Raw genomic sequence first — 25,337 nt, forward strand, 5'->3', positions numbered from 1 at the left:
CTTTTCCCCTCTCACGCGCCTCACTGTACTTCGTCTTCGTTATCGAGCTTCCTTCCGTTCTGGAATCATTTTTTTTTTTTTTTCCACCGTTCGAACTTCGATTCACTTACTCCTGATCCGTCCGCGTCCTGCGTGTCCAACGATCGCACGGACCTGCGATAACGCGTTGATACATTCCGTCGTTGAAACCGGTGATACAGTTCATCGACTGTATCCTGACGTTCCTCTGGAAACCGAAACACACAGCTGTCTCGGGAAAACAGTGCACGACCAAAGGCGAGTCGCGGGCAAATAAAAATAATCGGAAATACGTCGCGGCGCGGTGGGAATAAATTTAGATTTAACCGATTCTTCGATTGGAAAACCGAGGGGGCTGCTCGTTCGCGTGGTTCGAGTGGTTCGCGTGCACATCTCATCGCGAATAATCTCCTCGGCATTCTCCCCACGGGCAAGAAGCGAGACAATATTTTGGCAAGCAACTCCCAGCCCGTTCCACACTTGGCTGATTCACCGAGCATCCGTGGGTTACCCCCCCGAGAACACGCGGAGGAAAGTGAACAACGTTACCATCGGGATTTGCATATCTCTATTCTGCGATCCAGCAGATTCCAGTTTCTCGCTTGTTTTTCCATTTGAATTCTGAAAACTCGACCCTCGAATCTCACGTGTACGCGCGTGTTTGCTGGTCGATCACGCGCGGTTCAACCGCTAGGTGTGAAATTCTAACGAACGGTCGATGACAATTGGAGAAAAGAGGTTGACAGTCGTAAGGGAAACAAGTCAGTAAAATCCGCATCGGACCTGTGTAGTACGCCTTTGGGTATGGAAGCCAGCCTAGGGCGGTTGATACCAGGCTGGTACCGTCCAGAGGGACATCGATTTCCTGGCGAGCAATTCGATGCTCGTACACGGGCCAGCACACACAGGCGTGACGGCCGTATCTATGTACGTACGTGCAACGAGAGAGAACTGCTGCGCCGTTGGTCGGTCGCTAGCACATACGCGTGCACTTTCGCGTGCATTATTAGGTGAGCGACGTGTATTCGACACACAGGGCGTGCGTTTACAGGTACATGCGCGAGCCAACTAATATCGGCTGACGGATAGATTTATCTAAAATTAGAGCTACCGCCCGATCAGCCAGTCTATCGGGTTACCGATGTCTCGCTGACCTCTTGTCCGCCTTGTTCACCTACAGACTCCGAGTAAATTTAGAGTCGACCGACCACCGACCATCCGCCGCTCTATCTTTGGACCAAGGTGGAGAAACTTCCGCGATCCGAACGCCGTTTCTCTTCGACTCCGTACATTGGCTTGCCTCGCGACTTTTCCTTATTGATCTACTAACAATCTGGCAACGTTACGATCGACCTACGTTCTTTGTCGCCGCTTTGCCAGCCGGATCATCCGCCGTAGGTTGCGCGTTCTCACAGAATCGTTCGACGAGCTTTCGAGTTTGCCTTGCCCGAAACGCGACACTTCCTATGCGTTGCCTCACTGGACAGAATATTTAATTTTTAATAAAATGTATATCGTTATGAAAATATTTTCCTACATTGGATAATGTCGATTTATGTACGCTTGAGAGTACGCAGAATCGTTTTAATAATATGTACACGCATAACTATAATGGAAATACTTTGTTTCGATAATTTTTGTACTTGAATTGTTGTTACTCTATGCCTTTTTCGGAGCAAATAAATATGTGCCATTCAAATCTATTAGGAGTGGCTCGACATTTTAAAAAATACTGTGGGATCCAACGAACAGAATTACTAAATTAGCAGTTGACAGAATTACCAATTACCAGACTGCGGATTTTTACGTTAATTCGTAGTTTTATAAATGAAAATTTAGAAAAGAGAAACTAGATATGAAATTGGTTTCTCTACTAACAATTATACAGAGTACTGTACTTTGGATACTTTATATTCTTTTGCATACTACATGCATCGTGTGCATTTCTGCATCCTCAAATTTCTTGTAAATGCATAAAGGTCCACTAATTACCAATAAGTGTCGAATAATTCGTTGTCGATGATGTTCATCTTATTTTAATTATTCTAAAAATATTTTTGGGAAAATACAGTTCACCGTGGCAATCAACGCGTTAATCACCAACTCGAGCAAATACCACGAGAAATATCGGATTTGCTCGCGAAATATAATAGAATGCCGTTCTCTTTTGAACAAACTTTCTCCAGCCTCGTCTTTCTTGCGTCGGTTGTTCAATACTCGTTGAGAACTCGCGAGTCACGCCCTGTTTTTAATAAAGAGTATAAGGGGAAAAAAAAAAGAAAGAAACAAGGAAAGAAAAAAAAAAAGCAAGGGAGCAACCGGGAATTGTAGCTTTCTCGAGCGAGGCGAGAACAATTAAATTGAAGCGCAACTGGACTGGATCTTCCGGCGTCACGTTTGCCAGTCGTTTCTCGAGAACGAGTGCACTCACTGGAATCGTCGCTCCTCGGAGACACTTTTCGCGGGACGAATGAGCGGACGATTAGATTTGGAGCCGCAGTTTCCCGGATCCTTTTGCGAGCTGACGTTACGCTCCCGGCTCTCCGGTATATCCCCCCGCGGTACGCGCGTCTCCCATCTGAACAATTTTAGGGCCAATTTCGACGTGCCGCGTCCTCCGCGGAGTATGGCGGCGGGGGAGGTTAGTTAATAATGGACGACCGTACCCGTTCTCTTTATCTCGTTTGCCTCTCTACAAACACGAACAGGCTAGGGATCAAGAGGGACAGTCGGAAACGAGTATCCCTCCGTAACGTGTTCTTGTAAATGAGAATGGCGTAGTCCAGGGAGATTTAATTTATTTGTTGAACGGATATGACGACGAGAGTGTAGAATTCAACGATCATCGAACAGCGAATCGGACGACATAAATTTAAGAGCTTAAAGGAGCAAATAGGAATTAACTGCAGACGATGCAAGAGGATCGTTATGAAATAATTAAAAAAACGATAGCAACCGGACTGGATTTACGAAAGTTAAAATGATGAAAATCGGAATTTGGTTTTCAATTTCAGAGGGGATCTTCGACTTGATACACTCATGCCTTGCTTCGAGTGCTTTTTAAAAATCATTTTCCTCAATTTTCCTCAAACACGTATTGTGAGCCAGCCTTTCTCTCTTTCCTGGCTCGTTTCTTAAGCTACGATTCCGTTGTTGAAAATAAGAAAAAGCGCAGGGCTAAAGGTAGATTCGACAGAATGGTAGAGAGGTTCTTTATTTGATTATGAAGATCCAAATTGTCGAGGGATGGAATTTATTGTCTTGTCGCAGAATCACATTATGCCGTTATTAAATTCCTCCTAGCACGCATCATAGATCGATGATGATACTTCACTGACTGATGTACAATGACTCACACAAAGTCATTGAAACTATCAACAATCTCGAGAAATCTGTTTATTTTCGACCCCTTGTCTTACAATATCGAGCTTTCTAGCATCGTGATACAAGATTTGAAAGAAAAAGCAGAATGAAACAAAATCCTGTGGAATTTCAGTTCGAATTTTAAACACCATTCCTTTAAATGAATATTAACAAAAATAACACTTTACATCCAAAATATTGCTTACAATTTCAGTAAGTAATGCTTGCTTCAAACATCAAAAAAGATTATCAATGAGGTAATTGGGGTTGTCGGAATTTGACTTACAGATCGTGTACGATCGATAGTTGTGAAAAATCATCGAGGAATGGATGGAATACGTCGTTTTTGTTGAACTACGGAGGATGTGCGGTTAATGTTTGAACGATGCCGATTGCTGGAAGGGGGTGGGAGGGAATCGTATCATTCAAAGTTTAATACAGCGGTCGATTTATACGACGTTACCGTCCGGCTCTCAATCATTACAGCTTTATGTAAATTTATGACCGCGTCGTATTTTATTGGCGGACATCGGCGGAATCGTATTTATTTTGTGCACGACGAAGTGCCGTCGTGCTTTGCTGCGCTCGTTTCTGAGAGGTCGAGAGCTCCCTCTCTCTCTCTTTCTCTCCCTCATCTGCTCGTATCTTCTCGCTCCGTCTCACTCGCGTGAACAGAAAATCCCGATATGACATCTATATTAAACCGTGTAAAATTATCGATCCGCGCGAATCGAGACGCGAATATACGTAATCCGCGTCCCTTAACATAAATAGATCTTCATTTATAAGATTTTATTACGATTGCGATTCACCCGATTTCTCGAGTGAAATTTTTAAATAACCATCGGCTGTTCGCGATATCCTAGCTCGAACTCTGGAGGAAAGTATCGACGCGTATCCGGTTGGTGAACTCGTTTTAAGTGCAAGTATTTAGCAATTTATGGCTGCTAGTCCTTGCCGGAAACGCATCCCTGCAACGGAACTACCGGATGGTTGGAGCCGCGAATATCGCATTAATGTCAACCAATCCAATTTCCTAGGAAACGCAGTGGACGAATTCGAGCGGATAATTTATGGCAGAAGTACAACGCTGCTAACCTTTGCGAACGACCGTTTCGACGCAATTAAAACTCGTTCTTTTCAACCGACTGCATCCTGCACAAACAGTGGCTACAAAAACTGTTTTTCACATTCATGTTTTTTTTTTTTTTTTTTTGTTAGATCCTACATTTTATTTTAGTAATATCAAGTTTCTGTGGATATATGAAAAAGCTATTAAATGACAAAATCGTACTGTCTATGAAGTATAGTTTTAGAACACTATCATTTGTATTCCATTATTTAGTATTTATGGTATTATTACTTATATTTTAAAGTAATGATTGTTTGTATATTCTTCGCATAATAGTATATTGTATTATATATATGTAAAGGAAAAAACAAATTAAATTACTGTTTAAAAGTTTTCAATTCATGAGCATTTGACTTCCACAAGAGCAGTATCGCGAGAAGCAGATACGCGTATGGCTACTTGACAGATGGTCGTTTTGCAAGCTCTTACTTTTTCGTAAAATGTTGATAAATTATAATTTAAAGAATATTCAGTTGTACGCATTATGCACGACTTACCATATTTCTCAAATGAAAACGAACGAGAGGAACGATTAATATGGCTTGTGATCAAGTTACAATGTACATTAAAGAAAAAGCTGGAAACTTTAAACAGCGTGTATGAACATTTTTTCCAATGTAATTTTTTTTTTTTTTCGAGACTTGCCGTAGAAAGCACACGGTTCTTTAATTTCGTTATGTAAGAATCTTGACATTTGCGAGTCAGATTTACAGGATCGCGTGTTGAACGAGGCCTGGGCCATTCGATTCCCAGGCCGAGGATACGTTTGCACCGCGAAAGGTTCGATCGAAGTCGCAATCGCTGCGAGAAATTGCGAGTATTCTCGCCCGTGGTTATCTCGCGACGTCGATTAAACATCGGTCGATGGCTTTCTGTCCGACCCCTATTGTCTCCTCGCGATCGTGGCAGAGTGTCGCTCATCGATTAAACTCGGATACAATAGGATCTTCAAAGTCCTCTCGGGAGGATCGCGAGGACTTTGGCGATGGAAGCTTTCGCTTTTTCTTTCTGTATCTCGCCAGATTTCTCCCGGTTCTCTCGTTGACGCCGTCCTCTCGAAGGACGCGCAACATCCCCTCGGTTGCTCGGCCGTTTCCGGCGGCCTCGAGCCGCCTTCTTTCGGTCACGCGATGGACGCTCTTGCGGGAATTTTCCAGGCTGTAAATTGCAAAAGTTCTGCCGGCGATCCGGCTATCGTATCGGACCCGAAACTAACCGCTGTTTCCTCTTCTTTCAGATCCCAAGGCGTCTGCGGATCCGGGCGAGTACACTCGCGGGGTAAGTTCTCCTTTAATAATCGTGCACCGCTATCGGTGATCACGCGCGATCTTACAAACAGTTTGCGAGCGTCTCGACGAGAAGGACGAAATGCAATATTTTCTGTGAAACTCGGCCAGGATTTTTGGCCCCGGCGTACGTTCTCTCGCCGGTTCTTTCTTTATCGAGGTCTCGTATTTTGCACTCGTTACGTCGCGGTTCGTTTATATTTCCCTCCCTCCCGTGCAACAGAAACAAAAAAAGGGATACAGTTGGAAGCTGAATAAAGATACGGGACGAACGGCCGCATAAATTTATGATGCTTGCATATGCATGAGCGCGGCGATTTTTCTTTTTTTTTTTACGAGGTTCCTCCGCGTACCCACGGTCCGCGATACCACTCGAAACAATACGTTCGCTCGTTATTTAGAGATCGCGAAGGATCCGTGCGTTCGACAGACAGCGAATCGCGGCCCGTCCGATCGGATAGCCCGGCGAAACGTGAATCCCGCATCCGGAATTAACTTTCGTCGCACGGTTATTTGTTCTTCGGTTCTCTTTGTTTCTTCCTGCTCTTTTGTCGCAATTGGCCGCGTTCTTCAGCCGGGCGCGGCGTGGTAATGCGCGTCCTCTTATCACTCGGCTCGAAATAAATAGGCAATATGTATTCGCGTGAGAAAGAAACGCCTGCCGAAAGCCACGTGCGTTAATCCAACGGATTATTTAGGGAGCCGCGATCGTTTTATCGCGATCCAAACAAAAGGTGAGCTTACGCTACAGGATTGAACGGTACTGTGCGACCGACTCGCATTGTGTCGAGCGAGAAAGGGAGATCAGGTGTCGAAAGCTACTCGAACCAAGTCTACGTTCTCCATCTCATTATCTATGACACGATCCACGCTCTTCCGTATTTTTATCGGCCTCGTCTCGCCTCGTTCCTTTCCGGACTCGCGCTCGCAGCGCATTAAAACGACCTCCCGTCGAGTCGTTCGATGCACCCTCGAACTCAACGTGTTTTCGTTCATTCTCAGTGACACGAACGCGTACAGGCTTGGACAACAAAACGACTAAAAATAAGATAATTGTACTGTTGAATGCAGGGGTGGCTTCGGTGACAAAAGTCAGTTGTATTTCTCACATGCAGCGAAGTTATTTCAAGGCTGGTTGTCACGCATTTAAAAGGTTAATACTTTATTACGCATTTTTTAATATAAAATATTAATGTACGTTTTACTCTTGCATCCAACAGTGCAACTGTAATAATGTAGTAACCTTCAAACAAGAATGAAGAAAGAAAATATGGATAAAAATACATAAGGGTATTATTATTTGGCGATCGTTTTCAGAAATTTTTGAATTAAGATTAGACTGAGAATTGGTTATAAACTTGAAATCAGTTTCAAATATTTAATAGTGTGTCAAGTATTTGCAGCAAAATTTTTACACAATATTGCTTTATATTAATAAAGTTTCGTCAAGAACATAGAAATGAAAGCTCGTACTATAATTGAACGGTGAAACAGTGTATTTTGTCAAACCATAAAAAAGAAAAATCGGTTTCATCTTGTAAAAATTTCAACTTTGTCAGGTGATAAAAAGGAAAATATTGCGGATATCGGCAATTTTTTACTATGTTCTAAAAGGGACATCTATTTTAGACGTGTGAGAAATTTCAAAGGAATTAGATCATCCATTATTGAGAAATGGCAAACAATTTGAATTAGATGATTGCGAGAAAGAAAGCATTTTGAAGTATCAACATACATAATACTGTTTTACATGTGTAATAATGTATTTATGTTACTTGACTTATTATTTCTGTTAAGTAAAAGATATCTTGCTGTTCCAGAAAAATTTAAAAATTTGAAAATTTTTTGGACAAAAATTGTTTTACTCAACAATCAAGTACTAAAGAGTGTGATCACTGTAAAATTTTAAATTTAGGTGTGTAGATTCTTAAAACGTTGTCCTTTAAGAAAATTAAAAAGAAGATTGAGTTTTTGTTTCTTTTGAATGGAGATAACGCTTAATGAATTGAGTCGATAAAACGAGCAGTAATTTTGAAGTAATTCAGAACTCATCAGACAGCTAGAAGTCGAAAGCAAGCAAGCAAGAAACCTCAGGAAACAGTACTAAATCCTTTCGAGCTAATTTCTATGTTTCGCTCAGTGAGATGAGATTTATTATTTAAACTGTAGGAGGACGAGAGAAAAATAGAGCTTGATCAATACACGTATGAGTATTGTCTGAATTGCAGACAGCTTCATTCGATGAAGCACAAGAATTTAAAATATGTCGCACAATATGTGAATAGTAATGTGTGTTTAACGCGTTCAACCCGGCGTGCTTTTCCATATTCTGCATGACAGGGCAGCGCGTAGTTACAAGTTGTTTATTCATCTGGCGGAATGTTACTCTTCCATAGCCATGAAAGAAGGCCAGAGAGAATGCCATCAAGAAGATCAAAAGAGTCGACACTTGCTGCCCAGTCTGTGAGAATAAACCAACACTCCCCATGTTTTCGCGAAACTTCATAACTGAGCTTTTTACTTCAATAATTATCGTTGCTTTTGACTATCCGCATCGAAGAATTTGCTTTTTCGTACAATTAAAATTAATGTGAAGAAGTGACACAATTTTGTTTAAATTAATAGCCTCCGTTCGTAACTTTGTACTCAGGTTCGTTTCCCCGAAAATAAGTTTAAACTGTGCTTTTTAAAAGTACAATTGCAAACATATTTGTGACACTACCGGCAGCCTAGGCTGGGTGAAACGTTTTGTTGATAGTGTCTTTTGATGTTCGAAGCCTCGATGGACAGCCGTTGGGATAATCGCCAACTTTGACTCACGCGTCTCGCGTTGTTCCCCGGCCGTCAGCGGGGAGTAACGAGAAGTCAGGCGGATAACGAAAAGCAAACGAGGCGCAAAATTTTCCCGACCCCTCTGAAAACTTTTCCATTCTTCGGAGCCCGGCTCGAGACAATTTCAGCCGGCGATGTCGATGACCGTGCGCGCGCGCGCGCGTACACACTCGGTGGCAACGAATATCGAGATGCGAAAAAGTTTTCCGCGAGGGGTGGCTAGACTCTCTTGGAAAATGACCGAGGAGACGAACGACAGACGTTCAGGCGGCAGTTCATTAACGTTTCCAGCACGGTGAATCGTGAAATTTCAGCAGTCCCTTTGATCCGGCGAAAAGTCACGTGGTTGAATTATTAATGCCCGGGCCACGCCGGCATGCATACATGCATAGATGCATGTTAATTCTAAGATAGCTGCGTGCCGAGTTCCGTGCCACGCCGCGACTTCACGACGGTCTGCGAGTCGAATACAAATCGCCAACGAGCAGACGAAGAAAGCCGAGATGCGCTGGGAAAAACATCCCGGCGAGAAACTTTTACGAAACGATGGCCCTTAACGTCGATGGTACATCGACAAAGTAGCGAGAGATGCTAAAATTAAGCGGCGATGTTGCAGTTTCGTCGTCGCACGGAAATTTCCTCGTGCTTGATTGAATTTCACGCGACGTTTGACATTCGGGGCGTCTGCGTCCAGTTCGAGGAGTCCGTGTTCCAAACAGTTGGTAGCAGCCAACGAAAGCAAACGGGACAACGGAAGAAATCGCTTAAATATTTGACTGCTCGGTGCGCCGTCAGCTTGGACAGCGCGAAAACGGGTGGAAGGGGATTAAATCAAATGATAATGGAAACAGCGGCGCGAAACCGCTGTTATCTGTTTGGCCAATAAAAATAGTCGGACGACTGGAGAATAGCGGGCAAACGAACGTGGAAGCTGGTCCGCGAAACCGATGGGGTGGCATTTCGGTCGCCTGTACCGAATGCACGCGACGCTCCACGTGCCATTGGCGAGGAAAAAAGAAGAAAAGGACAAAAAATCTATTATTACCAGAGCAGAGTGACAGAACCCCCGGTAGCTGATCGAAGAAAAGGGGATAAACATGCCGGAAGAATCTGTTTGGCGAGAGGCGTTGGACACCTCGGAGAAATCTCTTACGAGGCTGAGCGAAGGAAAAAAATCAAGAATGAACGAGAACGAGGGGGTGAAGAGGGCGCGAGGGTGGGAAAAAGGAGAGAGGCAGGTGACACAAGGGACGTGGCCAGGGCACCTCTGAAAGTCGTTACGAGGTTGGATGCCGCCCTTCCGCCCGATCAATATTGCGTTGGTGGGGCCGAGGCATCGCGAACTAGGACGAGGGACGTAAGGGGTGTCGAAGGGGGTGGCCGAGGGGGTGAAAGAGGAGGCAGAAGAGGGCGAATGGAACGGATCCGTGGCCACGGTGGTGGTAAAACTCGGGTCGGCGGGGTGTCGAGGGGTTCCGAAGGGGATCAACTGGGAGAAGAGGGGTTGATAGATAGTGGGGGTTGTTTGGTGGGGGCGGTAGTAGAGGAGCCAACACTGTCATGGCGCCGCGCACCACCGCCAGCCAAGCGGTACCTCCAACTACTCCCTCGCGGTGTGTGACGCGCTCTTTCTCCCGATTTTTCCATTGAATTTTCTCCTCGGGATCGTCGCGCGCGCGCCAACGTGCACCGCGAGTGTCGAACGATTCGCCCGCTCGAGAACGATCGGCTGTTCTCGAAACGCATCGCCTCGATCTCCGGAGGCGCGCGCGATTGTTCGCCGCGACCGGACTCTCGTTTGGACGAACGTTGTGTCGCAGTCGTGACTTCGCGGCTCTCTCGGGAGGAACAGGCAACCGTCTCATCAGCCGAAACCACGGAGATTCCGACCGAGGGACAGGAGTGCCGCTAATTGGAGCAACGATTCGCAGAGGAACGATGTGCCGAGAACGGTGTGCGAGTTGAGCGAGACGTCAGCGTTGTCGGTGTCGGTGCCTCGAGAGCGAGAGCGAAGGAATTCTTTTCGGAAGCTACGTCTACCGCGACGAAACCACCGACGAAACCGCCTTCTCGTTTCTCGTATCGACCTTCGAGTCTCCGAGTCGAAAGTCGGGTATTTCGGGGTGTCGGATTATTCGTTGCTAAGCCGGCCGGAGCACTATCCAGTGCGGACGAGTTCGACGACTGGCGATTCGAGCGAGTCCCCTCCGGTGAAGGGAGATCGAACGACATTCGCGAGCCGCGAGGTGAATCGATGGTGCACGCGAAATCGTGACAGAGCCAGTTTCGTTCGGGTGGTAGCACGCACGATGTCGCGGCGCGATGCGTCACGTGACTAAGAACGAATCATAGAAAGAAGGAGAGGCAAAGCGAGCAGTGGAAGGCAGCGGCGGAAAGGGCAGTGGATACATTCTGGTGAGGACCTTGACGGGTCCTGACCAGGGCGTTGAAATCGTGGAACATAGGCGGAGGTGGCTGCGACGGATGGACCGTGTTGCCAACGGCTGGATCATTTAGTGACAAAACAGGCTACCGGGAGTACAATGTCCTAGCGAAGGCAGGAGCTCGTCTAGGCCGACCCCCTCGTTCTGTTCCGTTTCGTCCAAAAGAACCCTAAGAAACTCGTTTCGCCTCCTGACCCCCGGACACCGTTCTCCGACTGGTCGACGAGTCGACGCACCATCACCTACGAGATCGCGCTTCTACGCACGCACGTACATACACACAAACACACACACACACACACATATACACGCGCAGACGACCACGTAGAAACACACGTGCGCAGTACCTATACTCGAGATCTCGTTTTAAGGACACGCGTACTCGCGTGTACGGCGCACACATACCGTCGAAAACTTGCACGCGTTTTCTCCGTCCCCTTTCTCCCTCAGGTCCCTCAGGTCGCTCTTTCTTACGCGGACGCGCGTTTAACTGCTCAGCCCCGCGTCGATGCCAGCGAGGAACGCGCTCTCACACACGCGTATCCCGCCTTAACCGTTAACCTCCGTCTACAGCAACACCGTACACCTAGAAACAATCACGCACACGCCGATTCGACTGACGTATACTCGGGACACGCGTACACAGAGGACGGGCACGAGAGCTTTCCGAATCCAGCCAAGTCCAAAGTCCTTAATCCCGTGGGGTGATCCTGGCCCCACCCGTACGTCAAGGAACCACACCCCGGCCAGAGAAGAAACTCGGGATACAGATTTACCGGGCCTCCTGGTAAGCTTTCACGTTTGCTTTCTCGACTCTCTTTCCCCCTACCCTTACGTTCCTTTTCCCCCCCCCCCCCTTTTTATTTTCTTGTTTTCGTTCTGCCTGCTTGGGAGGGTGAAGGGGGGTGGGGACAGCATCGAGATTTCGTCGCCAGTGTCCGAGCAGCCGGATAAAAGTTAGCCGCAGGATCGAGAGAAAAAGTTCTGTCGGAAACAGAGAGGTAATAAACCGTCGATTCTCTCCGAGTCCGTATCGACGCTTGTTTCACGGTTGTGAAACGGCCCGTTTCGCCGTTAACCCCAATTTCCTGCCATGGCGTATCGCCGTGCTACCCTGGTCGCCCCGACGTCCGTTACCGAGCCCCACGGTTTCTCCTCGTCGGTGAATCTAACAGCGCACATGGCCTCGTTCCATGCTGGATGCAAGTTGCAACGCGGTTGCGCAGGTTAGGTTCGCCGAGGCCGCGACGCGAAGGATGGGTTAAGGGCAGCGCGAGGATACGCCACGGGCTAGCGTTCTCCTGGCACGAACTTGGAACGGTGTCTCGCACCTGGATCCACCGGATCGATCGAACTCGGGACGCGCGCAATTATTTCAAACGCGATTACATCGAACCACCGGTGGATCTCGCGGTTTTCCGAGCAACGCGCGGCATGGATTTGTTGAGAAATCGCGCGAGTTGTCAATTTTGTCTGCATCAACCTCCTAAATCGAGCGGTTACGCGCGGACCAACTAATGACTCGAATAGTAATTTAACCTCTTGCGCTAGAATGACAAAATTGCAATATTTTCTCAGTTTTGTGTGTATTTAGGTATGACCCAGGCAAAGCAGATAACAAATTTATTATTCTAAATAATAATAATAATAATAATAATTTATTATTATGCTTTTCAATCATTTTTATCCAGTAATGTCATACCGACGAGTTCGAAAAGAAAGCGACGAATTACTGTATACGGTTTGGTCACTCGTTATGGTCCGCAATCAAGTGGTTAAACGAATACAGCTTAAATATGGAGTATTTGATTTCTATCGCTGATAGTTTTGTAATCGATGGTAAAATAATTACTAGAGATTCTCGAAAAAAATCATCGAACAGATATATATCAAGAAATATATATTTAAGGACGAATGCATCCTTAATCTTTAATGCAATCCTCAGCTTTAGGACTTTTCAGTAATTTTAAGCGCCAAAACCCAACAGTCTGATTAATACTAACTAATAGTTAACATTATAACCGATAAATTTGTCAAATAAATGATGGATTTCAAACATACGATATATCCTAAAGAAATAAAAAAAAAAAAAAGAAACCAAAAATTTTAGAAAAATCACACGTACATACGTTCGTCGAAGTGTGAGAGGTTAATCGATCGGGGAAACGATCCCTTTGAATCGCATGAAGCGTGGTATCCTCCGCCTCGAAACATCGTGTTCGTTTTCGCGAGCGAGAAAGTCACGGAAGAATATTTCGCAATTAGCGAAACGAAGCGCGCAGGATCGGGGAAAATCGCCTTTTCCATCGGTCGTCGAGAGTCGTTTAGTAAATTCTTAATTAAAAGTTTAGTCGGAGCTTGGCAAAGGGGCAAACGGGCGACGAAAGACGATGGCACTCGCATCGAGTGTATCGTCGAAACTTTGATCGATCGAGTCAGAAATCGATCTTCTGGAATACCTCGCGGGATGCTTGATTTCATTACTCCTTTGATGTACCCGAGCTAGGAAATGCACGAAGGGCACGTTTACGGTTCGGTGGCTGGAGCTAACCACGCGCAAACCTCGTCATCCACGACTCGTCGAATGCACCTTGTAACGCTAACTATCAATTTGCGTTAATTTGTGCGTGCCGCCGATTTTTCCTTCCGTGACTTATTTAAGAGGTCGTGGCTACGCGTAGCTCGTGGCTCGCAATCATCGGATAAGTACCGAGCCACTCGTGACGTTTCTACCTTGCTCATCCACCTGTGCCTCAATCGATCCACAGTTTTTCATTTCTACAGCCGTAAAACGTTTGAACGATCTTTGAAAATCGACAGGATTTGTACGCGAGGATGAGAGAGTGTCTCGTTTTAATAAACTACACACGTGCCTAAAACCTGTCGAATTCCATCTGCCGATAAGTCGCGCGATTTGAAATTGATACTCGGGGAAATCGTACGGCGCCGCGATTCTTCGTTCCGGAATTATTCGAGTCGTCGACTTTGAACGTGTTAAATTTATAAGCGTAGCAGCCGCGAGAATTACGACTGCCGGGAAGCCGATAAATTAATTATTTCCTCGTTCTGTAAGTTACACCGATGTAATTAACCTTTTGAATTTAATTACAATACGAGAGCCGATATTCGATATTGGCCGATATTGGCCGATTTATACGATACGTCGCGGTCACTCGTAATACTCTTAGTGGCCGCTGAATATTTCCAATGGCAAAATTTTCGCGGCGCTCTTGGTTGAACGACGTGACGGGTTTCGTTTCGAAATGAGACAAGAACGTGAACGTTCGACCCCGATCCGGTAGCCGAAAATCGGCGACAAAGCGTACGATTTCGACGTGTCGTTTGGTCTTTCGTCTCGATAGACGAAATTCACTCACGACGGATACGCACGCGTCGAGGACACTTCGGTCCAGTCGGTTCGCAAATGAAGAACACTCGCCGGCGATACAATCGAGGAGAATTAAATTGCATTTTGTTGGCGCTCGAGCTAGTCGAGCGAAGCGAATGGAATTGCGGCGCGGTGAGATTCGGTGCGATGGTAACGACGCGATTCCGGTGTCGCCCGGCAGGACTCGGTTAATTTCGACCGCGAATCGAACTCGGTTGCCCCGCCGCCGTTGTCCAGCACCGAGCTGTTCTCCCGCGGAGTGAAATTGCCCGTCGAGATTCGGAGAAAAACGCCGCCTTTACGGAAAAAGCGGTGCGCGCGATACCGTAACTTTTTCGCTCGGTCGTAATAAAACGCAAACCATTTCCCGGGAACGACAACAGCGCGGCTGTTTTTCAAGAGGATTCACGTGTCTGCGATTGCAACGTAGCTGAAGGAAGCGTGAGTAGAGGGTGGGTTGAAAAAGAGAGCGAGGCTCGGTTTTTTTTTTTTTTTTTTTTCGAACGGAAAGCGGCGTCGTCGTTTCGCGGTGTGCCGCTTACAATGTAGCACGTTCTGCCGACCAAATTCTCGTTCAATCTCTCTTGACCCGGACGCAGACCGGCCCGGAATTCCCTCGCGCCTCGAATCGACTAAAAACTGCTGTCGCCGCGGAATCGTGTTTCGTTTCGTTTTGTTTCGCGTTTTGTTCCGCGCAGTCACCCTGTCTACACAACCGGCGAAACTTATTACGCTCGTCGATCGAACCAGCTGAAACGGGAAAGTGGAGCGCGAGCGCCGTTTCGTGTTTTTGTCGGGTTTCCTTCAGGAATTGATTCGTTGTATCGGCGAACGCTCTCGCCACTCGACTGCACGCCGCGAGAATGAAATTTAATCGTTGCCCCGATGCACAAATGCATCGTCATTGTTGTCGAACAGTTTTTTCCACTTTTCTTTCTTTTTTCATCGAGTGGCACGGCTATCAACTGCAGAAGGAAATTGATCGACGATCCATGCAAATCCACCGTCCCGGTTTCCCGATCCCGCCGTTCCACCGTTTTGCACAGACACTTTCTGCGGCTTTCTGCCATTAATAATTCGTACGCGCCCGCGTCCGCAGCCGGAGCACGGACGATCGTTCGATTTCCTTCTTTCAGACAGTAGTAAGTAAGAGAACGCCCACTCGCTGGCCAAACGAAATTCAAATGTAGCGTTCGTGAGCGTATCCCCGGAGTGTTTGCGGCCCGAAGCCGCTTAAACATTAAACACCGACCTCATGCACGTAACGATTAATTTATTCAGCGGCGCCGTCCGTGCGCGATTTTTCTTTCGACCTAATCTGGCGCGGCCGTGGCGAGGCCCGAGACAATATCTGTCCTTCGAGTGCCGACGCGAGACGCGATCGAAGTTCTGGCCCGCGATATCGTAACTGGTTCCTCGAGGCACGCGATGCCTTTTCTTCCCAGTTTCGTAGGTCGAAAGTTGAAGGTCTTTCTTTTGAGCCACGAGCCGGTAACGTGCCACCTCGGCCTCCGTCCGACTGCATGCACACGCCACTTGAATCTGGACGGATCGATCGGGCCAAAAAGCTCGATATTTTCGGACGTCCGGTATATCCATGCGATGACTCATGCGATCGAGCCAACAGCGGTGTAAGGTCCTTACGAGACCTTAGAATTCGACTGCGAACTTTAACGAGTTGATAATCGAACGAATGGTATCTGTCGGTGGAGAAAAATATCGGGAGAGCGGAGACGAAGACGAAAACGAGGACAACGAACAACAGGCGCGAAAATGACGTTGCGTGTGCATGTTTTTCCGAGAACAGGCACAGGTCGTGCAGTAATTTATCGCTTTAATTACAAGAGCAAGAAGAGAGAGAGAGAGAGAGAGAGAGAGAGAGAGAGAGGCCGCGTTCGCCGCAAGCAATATTTTAATTTACGCTGTTGGATCTCAATTAAAGAGACGCCCGCGTTAATTACGAATCAAATGGAGAAATCAAAGTCGCGGCCGTATTTTTTTTTTTTTTTTTTTTTCAAGCTTCTCCACGATGCTCTTTGATCGTTTTATTCACCCTGTCGTGGTTATTTGCAACGTTCCGCTTGTAAATGCCATCGAGCAGAACGACAAGACCGGATTGGTCGAAAACACTCGAGTCGCATCGCACACGTGCGGTGAAATCAATGAGCAGCGTGCAGATTTATTCGAGTTCACTTTTAAGTATTATAGACACAATGTGAGCATCCGTTTCGTTAAAACGGGCGATTCTCGGACGATTTGTTCGCGAGAGAGGGTAATTCACAGTTGATTTTACTGAAACGGGAAATTTCAGATTTAAAATATACCATATTTGTTTGTATTATATACTTTAATTTGGATTTTATTAGTACCTAAGAACGTGATACTTGCTATTTAGGGAAAAAGTGATACTTTGCATTGCGAATCTTTGATCAACGTATTATAATTTGACACGTAGACTTTCCTTCTAAACGATAGTTTAGAACGGTCGGTACTTTATATTTGAAAAGAGAGAGTCGCAGGATTATAGTCAAAGTACTATGCCATATGTTTTGACTTTTATTAATATTTCATATTAACTTCAAATCTTTTGCACTGCTAATTTGAGGCTAATTTCTGATCATATCTAATACAGTGACGAGGTATCTATTGCCAGCTTCTATTCTTCTATTAAACACGTAACAATACGTATAAAATAATTTGAGCACAAGAGAAGACATCTGTCCCTAATGTCAAGTAAATATTCTATTCAAATAATACTCGGATAGCGGAACATTCGTGTATATAAAATATTTGGATGATAAGGATTCGAGTCATACTCCCTGTAGTATAAATCGATCGGACGAAATTGCAAATGAAATGTTGGCGCGAACGCATTGCTTTATGAAAAATCGATTTCCATAAAGCCTTTAATTGCACGTCGTAACCGCGCGCCGGTTAGCATCTATTGCATCTACGCTTCGCAGCCGCGAACGATGTAATTAAACCCGGTCATTCAGTTAACCGTGTTTCTGCGTGAAACGCAATTAAACTCGACCAGCCAGCAGTCGCGACGGATTTCTCGCCTCTGTTCCAACTTTTCGGAAGATGTATCGATCCGTTTATCGCTCTCATTCGCGGCCCGAAAACTGACAGGAACTCGATCTATGAGTCGACTGCTTCCTCGTGACGATCCTGTCGTTGCATGACCGACCATTTTTATCGATATTAGCTCACGAGGGAGCACCTCGAACCGGAACTCACCGATTGAGACTTTATGTCGTCGTCTTTATTATCCTTTTGTACGTTTCGTTCGTGCCTAAACGCCGTTTAAGGGGGTGAAAGTTACTTCCTTGGATACTTCCGTTAACGATTCTTAAACTGAAGATGGAAAAGTAGGTTCTCGTATATTTACTGTCGATCACTTGTTACTGTAAAATAAATCGTTGAATGCAAACCAAACTACTTCTATATTTTAAAGTTTGCCAGGTGAGAGGCAAAAGATATTTTTCCTTTACGAAAAGAAGTATTCACTAAAATTTTGTTACTTTACCGTTCGATATTTATCTGAAATTTTTCGATTTTTCTCTGTCTTTCCTAGTTTAAAAATTATCGGGCGAAAATGTGGAAGTTTTCACGTTCTTGAAAGGCACAACCAGACAAGCAAAACGTACCTGTGTGATCCATGTTTTTGGACCACTCTAACTAGTATAAAGATTCGAATCAGTTCAAGTTCGAGGTGTTCCCTTGTCAGTCCCAGTAATATTTCCTCTTCAAAGTGAACTTATGAATCCTTATTCAGAAAGGACAAAATTCACTAATTAGTCATCTAATCTTCCTTCCTTCTCTCTTCTTTTCTACGATATAATATAAAGCAAAATACAAGTGTCTTCTAATATAAATTCCTTGTACAATAGTTCTTGTATGGCAATTTTTTTTTTTCAACAATTCTGAGTCATCTTGACCCGCGAGAATAAACGTCAGAAATTATAAAGTGCTGTTCCTTTGCGCGGGATCCGACGCTGTCGTCAACAAAGTCTCTTCGATCCAAGAAATCAAAGGGTTCGAGACCCGTGGATCGCATTTGCAAACAGTGGCATCCCCGCGATTGATTTATCCTCGTACGCGAACTAAGCACAGTGACAGTGTAATGCAGTGGACGCTAGCATTCGAATGCCCCGGCAGTGGTTGTTCATCACCGACGACGTCAGCCTCGTCCAGCCAATTTTTCTTTTGTCCGCTTTTACGAACCTTTTAATACCCTGACGAATAGCTCGCGCTGATTTTCCCCGTGGCCCCGTATATTTTCCTGTCGTCTGCGTTGAATTTTATTTTATCGCCGCTAACGACGCGATCGCTCTCCGCGTCGGAATCGAAACGTGGCTTCCGAGGTCTCCTTCCTGTTTTATTGTATACACTCTGTGCCAGGGACGAATCTTCGCGACCGAACGACGAACCTCGAATTCTCCCAGAAGATTATAGGACGAGCATTACGTTTGTTTGTTTTTTAATATGCTAACAGTGCGCGATTTAAAAATCCGCTTATCTACATGTACTAAGTATTTAGGAAACAATTATTTAGGGACAACGTCCATACATCATACTGATCCCTATGCAATTTCTATGTCTCTTTTTATTTTGTGAGAAGTTTAATTATTTTTGAGACAGGAATTACAAATATCCAAAGTAGTGCGCTTATTATGACGAGATGATTTTTATTCCAATACCAATTTTTTAATTTTCATGGTAATATAAAATAGCATAAACATCCACAGTCTGGTTATCGTCCACGTTGCCAAATGTGAGACCTAAAGAGAGCGGATCTGTCTCACTGCGTCATAAAAATGTACATTTCAGACTGCAAACAGCAGAGTAGATCAATAAACTAAAACAGAAATTTGAATTTTCGCTGAAAATACAAAATCGCCTGTGCTGTTCTCGATTGTCACCGAATCAAAAACCATCATCGTATTAGTCGCAAAAATGAAAATAAAAAGTAATCATAATTATTCGTGTGCAATTCGTGTCCAGGCATTCGTCGTTTCGTCGAGAATTCGAATGATCGTCTTGGAAGCCTTAATTGATTTTAATCGGTCGTTGCCCAGAAGAAGGGCGAGGAAGTAGCACACGGACGACACCTCGCTGGGAATATTATACAAAAGTTACGACGGCCATTTCGCAGCGGTTGGATCGCGCGATGATCCCGGGGGCGGTAGACGCGGCCCGCCTAATTCGGCCTTAATGACCCTTTAAGCGGAATTTAAACGCGTCCGTGTATCCGACGTAGCTTAGACACACCCCTGTCGTCGAGTCTTGTTCACCTCGCTCCAGCTTCTCGGCTTCCTCTCGGCGAGACTTGGTCCCCTCGTATCGCGTCTCTCTTTAACCCGATAAGGGTGGAGCAGGTTTTCTCTACGGCGTCGTCGTCGTTTCTCTCTCTGGCCGCGTCTTCGTCTCGCTGCCTGTATTATGCAAGGCGGACTCGTTTTGAAACTTCGTGCACGGCTAAGTTTGCGCCACGTGCTCTAGGCAGCTCGTAGACACCGCTTAAGCACGACCATCCTTGTTTCGGTGGCTTATGCTTGTTACAGAGCTACGAGCGCGCGCGTGTAAGTGTACAGGTGTGTTTGAATCTGTTTGTTTGAGCGCAGCGTCGTGAGGAGCGTCTTTCGATGAACCGCGTTTCAAGCGGTTTCAAAATCCAGGGGAAAAAGCGTATCGCATCGCGATGCGTTTCAAACGTTTAAATTATCGCAACGTAGGAAGAGAGGAGCTTATTCTTCGTTATTTATTCGTTGGCGAGATGTTAAAACTTGGTTAGGTAAATCGGATTCGACTCGAGACGGTGCGAAGCTCCGTGGCGAACGTCTGATAAAATACACCCCGCGGTGCTGCTGGAATTTATGACGTTCGCGAGAACTTTTCTACTTGATAATCCGCCGAGACGAGGCAATAATTCACGGAGAACCACGCGTTCGGTATCTGTGTAATGCTTATGTTTTGTTTTTCTTTTTTTTCACGCCGACTCGACGAAGATAACCTCTTGAAATTTCAATTTCAACCTTGTATATCAATCGTAGAACCAATCGTACAGTCATCGGCGCAAATGTTTCATTGAGAATGTTGAACTGAAGTTTCTTAGATTCGATTCTCATCTGATCGTAATTATGAATTCATTATACTTTGCTTATATCGTCGTCTATCCTGAAGACTTGCCAAAGATTTAGGTATCCCTCATATTCTGAGTTATCAGGATTCACACGCGATTTAATGAATAATTTTTCCGACAAATTGAACCTGTAACTTTGATGGCGATAGTGTCGCTTCTTTTCTTTCATTTTATATATTGTCTTAACGTTTTTACTGTCGGCGAGAGACTAGCGTAGTTGGAGATTTAATTTCAAAGTGTTAAGAAACGGAGAGCCTATCTATACAGCGTCAAATAAATGGGGACTTGTTAGTTTCATAGCATAATGACTTATACACTGCTATCTCTCGCAATTTTAGCCAATGAATTCTCTGTATTCCCCGTATTCCTTTCAACGAACGGGCAAACAGATAAAATGAAACGAGACAAAAGAATCACGCGAAACAATCGCCGAAACAATTTGCAAAATACGAGAGAACGCGCGCGAACGAGAAAAATTTCAAACGTCCAACAAATGAAACTGCCCTCGGATCGCGAGTCGAGAACGCGTTCGATTTGAAATACCGATGACAGAGCGAACGGGGTCCTGTGGAAGTCGAACCGCGGCTATATTGGTTCTTCGCGGGGAAAAAATACGGCGTATTCAGGGCAAATTCACCCTTTCGGCGCTGCTGCTCCCAGGAAGGGCGCGTTTATTGGTCGCCGCCTCTGAGAAGCCGGCTTCGGCCACCGTGGACTGTCGGCAGCAGTACAGTCGAAAGCGAGATGAGACAAGAGGGACGGTTAAGTGCACTTTCCTACGGTACGTTCGATTCAATTGCAGCTAGCCGGTAGCCGGCCGAGTCGATATAGACTGTGCGGAGGCCTTCCTTCTCCGCCGTTATTTCTCGGAGCGAACCGGATGTCTCGTTTTTCCTCCTCGTGGTCTCGTTGCCCTCCTTTGAAAGAAAAGAAAAGCTCGGCCCGGCTCTTTTCCCCTGGACTGCCGTTTCCTCCCTCTGCCACGGCCATTCCGCGCTTTCGAATGGGCCGCGCAAATTGCGGCTCGTTTAACGCGTCCCCGTTGCCGCGTTAACCTCGAAATCTTTCGTGGTTCGCACGTCGGGGAAGGATGGATCGACAGGAAGAAGGTCGGAGCAGATTAATTAAGCACGAAATTACGTGCAATCCGCGCGCCATTGTATTTTATTTATTTATTCATTTATTCACGTACGTGCATAAATAACGCGAAAACTCGTAAGCACTGAGAACAGTGTGTTGTAATGTAGAAGCAAAGTGCAATTTTCATAGAGGTAGAAGCTAAAATAGAAATTGAAACTGGAAAAATTTACAGGTGAGACAAAAATCTCACGTTTTTGGATAAGATGTGGTACAATTTAGTTTTAAAGGTTGCGTTAGTTTTCTTGAAAAGAGAGTGAGTGAGTTGTACGGCAAAGAGGTAACGTTAAATCATGAACAATGAGAATCTAAATAATGACGATCTAAAAGTTGGAAGCGCTTTGAAAAAGAGCATTAAAGTTAAAGATAGCAGAGTGAAAAGCTACGAAGATCAATGCGAGCGAGTGAATATCCAAATCAAGGCTCAGACGTCATGGTCTAGACGCGATAGGACTTGATCCATTTTTGTGTAAGCGATAAATCCGAGGAGTCTCCGTTGAATTTTTTTCAATTACAGGTTTATGCTTTGTAGCGTCTGGATATCAGATAACAGATGAATATTTATAAGACACACATAAGAGACTGGCGTAGAAATTTATGAAGCTCTGAGCAGTACTTCGAGCTCTTTTTTCAAGAAAATAAACTTTGAATATTCGTTAAAAAAAAAAAAAAATTGTGTACGCCTTTAAACTCAAAACTTAGAAAAAAATTTTATTCTATATTTTTTCAACTTATTGTAACACACAGACCAGCCTTCTTATTAAATTATTCTCTTCTGTCAGGCTTAAAATTAACTAGAGTCAAGTACACTTGATTACAATTTTCAAACTTGACTTTCATAAAAACTAAACTTGAAAATACAAAAATTTTATTCTCTTTATTTTCAAGTTTATCCTTCCGGCTTATTTTTTCATGTAGAATCATCCCTTTCCCAGTTTTACTTTATTTGTATAGAAATGCTATCGCCAAGTTTAACACATTGAATCTGTCCGACAATATTTGTAAGAAAACGTCCATTGCCTCAGAATCCGATGTCGGATATTTTGTCGATAAGAAAAGAACGGTCGACTCGGTCGAAAGCTTCTCTAAAATCTAAATAGACCGAGTCAACTTGAAGAACCCTCGAGATTGAGTTGGCAAAGATAACGAGATTCGTAGCAAATCATCTTGCAAGAAACTCGCGTTGCTTGTCGCTATCGATAGTTAGTTATCTAAAGTTAGACGGCTAAGTTTCCTCGTAACGATACTCTTAAAAAATCTTAGTTACAACGTTAATCAATAATATCGGTTTGTAGCGAACTTCATTCCGCAAATCATCGGTTTTATAAATCGGGGAAATAATACTTGTTTTCCAGTCACAACCTGATTGAAAATAAGTCAGAGTGACCTCGATAAAATGAATTTTCTTCAAGAAGATATCTGTCGTGGCCGAGTGATGAACCATCAATCGATAGCTACTCGATCTCGTCCAAATTAGTATTAGTTACTCGTTTATTATATCAATAAATATTATTAGATAACATAAACGAGACGTACACCATTGCTCGAAACTCTTACAATGAATACTGCAAATTATAAATTATCAGTAATATAAATTACATCAAAATCAGATTTTTCAGATCAATTGTAATTATTTGCAACTCAAGCGCGTTGTTAGACCGGATCAATAGCGACAGACAATTCCTATAAATTCTCCTCGTAACGTGACTCGACATCACGGAACCGTTAGTTATGTATTCCGCGACCGGAACGAATCTCGATAGGTCTAGCTCGATATCGAGGAAAGAAACGCCCCGATCCGTCGCTGAGCGCGGAAAGCTTCGACCGATAACCTTCCTGACCTGGTGGCCAAGTAGTTTCGCCAGCTCACGAATAAATAACCGGACGGTGCTTCCAGAAACGGCGCGCGGCCAGTGAAAAGTTCATGAGACAACTTTGGATTTGTTCTACATTCTCCTGGGCGGTTGGCTGAGCGGCTCGCCAAGCGGGCTCCGATCGTTTATATACGACGATACGTCGGTATACGTATACTATACGCGATGCACGGAGGCCTGGCGGTAAGAAACTCGAGGGCGCGGGTAATTGAAATTTTCATCTCCCTGCTTCGCCCCCTTCCTCCTACTCCCTGCGGCGAAAAGAAATTAAAAGAGGGGGAAGAAACCGTCGCGGTGCTTCTTGCTTGTTTCATGCGTTTCATCGTCTGGAAAGCTTTACGATCTTTCATAACGGAAGAGGAGGTTGAACTCCTCTCTCTCTCTGTCTTTCTTTCTCTCGTGTGTCGGGAGTATACCGAAGGCTTTAACGTTATTACGGCCTGAATGGAATATATACCGTCAGGCTCGGAGTTAAAACCGCAAAGCTCGCGAGGGGGAGGATTTTCTATCTCGCTTAGCCGGCGAATATTCGGTGCGTCGTGTTTCCGATCGGTCGGAAACAGACGAACGCCCCACCTCACCACCCAGGAGAAGGGGTGGCTGTAGAAGGAATCGCGAGGAATACCAGGGTGGAAAACGCGGAACGGAGACGCGCGCGAGCTTTCGTATCGGCGCTCGAAGATTCTCGGGTACCCGAACGCGGTAAGAATCCTTGGAATCCACCGCCACGCCGGCACGGCCGCAAAAGTTTCAGTTATTTCGGCGTGTTCGAGCCCGGTGGCCGAGTATCATTTCACGGATGCCTGGCCGAGGGTACTCGCCAGTCGCATTTCGGTATTCCGCTGGCAGTTTTGCGGTCGGCTAGGTGACGGTGCAGTCGCAGCCCGGTGCCAGCGACGCGTTTTGCGGGGCTCGCGGCCGTTACGCAGTGTTACGGAGTCGCCGCCAGCACGTTAAATGCTCGGAGGTTTACGCCGCTATGGCGTACCGCAAATATCGCCGGGACCTTTCCATAAATGCGTCGCGACCGACCCGCGAGTACAACGATTCGCCGCTCGCTCTGCTTCGAATTAAATTTACCGCCAGAGAAGGGAAAAGATGCTTGTTCGATGCGAGAAACCGCGAGATTTCTACGAATTTAACCGGGTGAGAATTAGCGCTATCCATTCTCTCTCTCTCTCTCTATTAAAACAGTCCGCCGCTACCGCGCTGTGTGTTCGATCGCGCAGGCACAGCGAGCGAGCGAGCGAGCGTGGCGTGCCGTTGTTGCAAAAGTAAATTTTCATTACGGATTTGCGCCGTTGGTTTGAAAAATATTTTCCCATTTACCGTGTGTGCGTGAAACGTTCAGTGTTTCGCTCAGGTAGAAACTCCATTCAAGAATTGAAATTCATTCGGCGAATCTTGCCTCTGGTCTTGTTGTTTCAATTTTCACGACGCGCGTCCATCGCGGCGAGAAATATCACGCGAGTACGATACGAGTTTTCCAATCGCGTTGGATCGTCAGTTTGCTCTCTCCCGCAGGTTTCACTCGTCGAAAGGACCTCGTTTCACGTGGCCGTCGACGACTTGGAACCGAGAGACCAATCAGCGATCCTTCTTCGCGTAACGATGGCGATCTAGAGAAACGAGGCGATCGCGTGCATCTTGTGGGCGCTACTTCTGTCCTCGCGAAAGACTGCCACTTTCGTTCCTCGATTCGAAGAAACTACCCTCTC

The 25,337-nt window shown here is 45.5% G+C and overlaps 1 protein-coding gene across 17 annotated transcripts in view; it reads left to right on the forward strand.

The window, feature by feature from the left end:
* LOC122527421 (protein turtle-like) overlaps positions 1 to 25,337 on the forward strand; it is a 235,210-nt gene that overhangs the window by 118,235 nt on the left and 91,638 nt on the right. The window contains exon 1 of one of the 17 annotated variants that reach the window (XM_043651593.1): positions 10,222 to 11,862. The exons of the other annotated variants lie outside the window; for them this stretch is intronic. The gene's annotated coding sequence lies outside the window, so the exon portion shown is untranslated. Of the gene's footprint in view, positions 1 to 10,221; positions 11,863 to 25,337 lie in introns of those variants that run through there. 17 annotated transcript variants of the gene reach the window in all.

Source organism: Frieseomelitta varia, unplaced genomic scaffold (genome assembly GCF_011392965.1).
Source record: "Frieseomelitta varia isolate USP_RPSP 00005682 unplaced genomic scaffold, Fvar_1.2 scaffold_217, whole genome shotgun sequence".
NCBI lineage: Eukaryota > Metazoa > Arthropoda > Insecta > Hymenoptera > Apidae > Frieseomelitta > Frieseomelitta varia.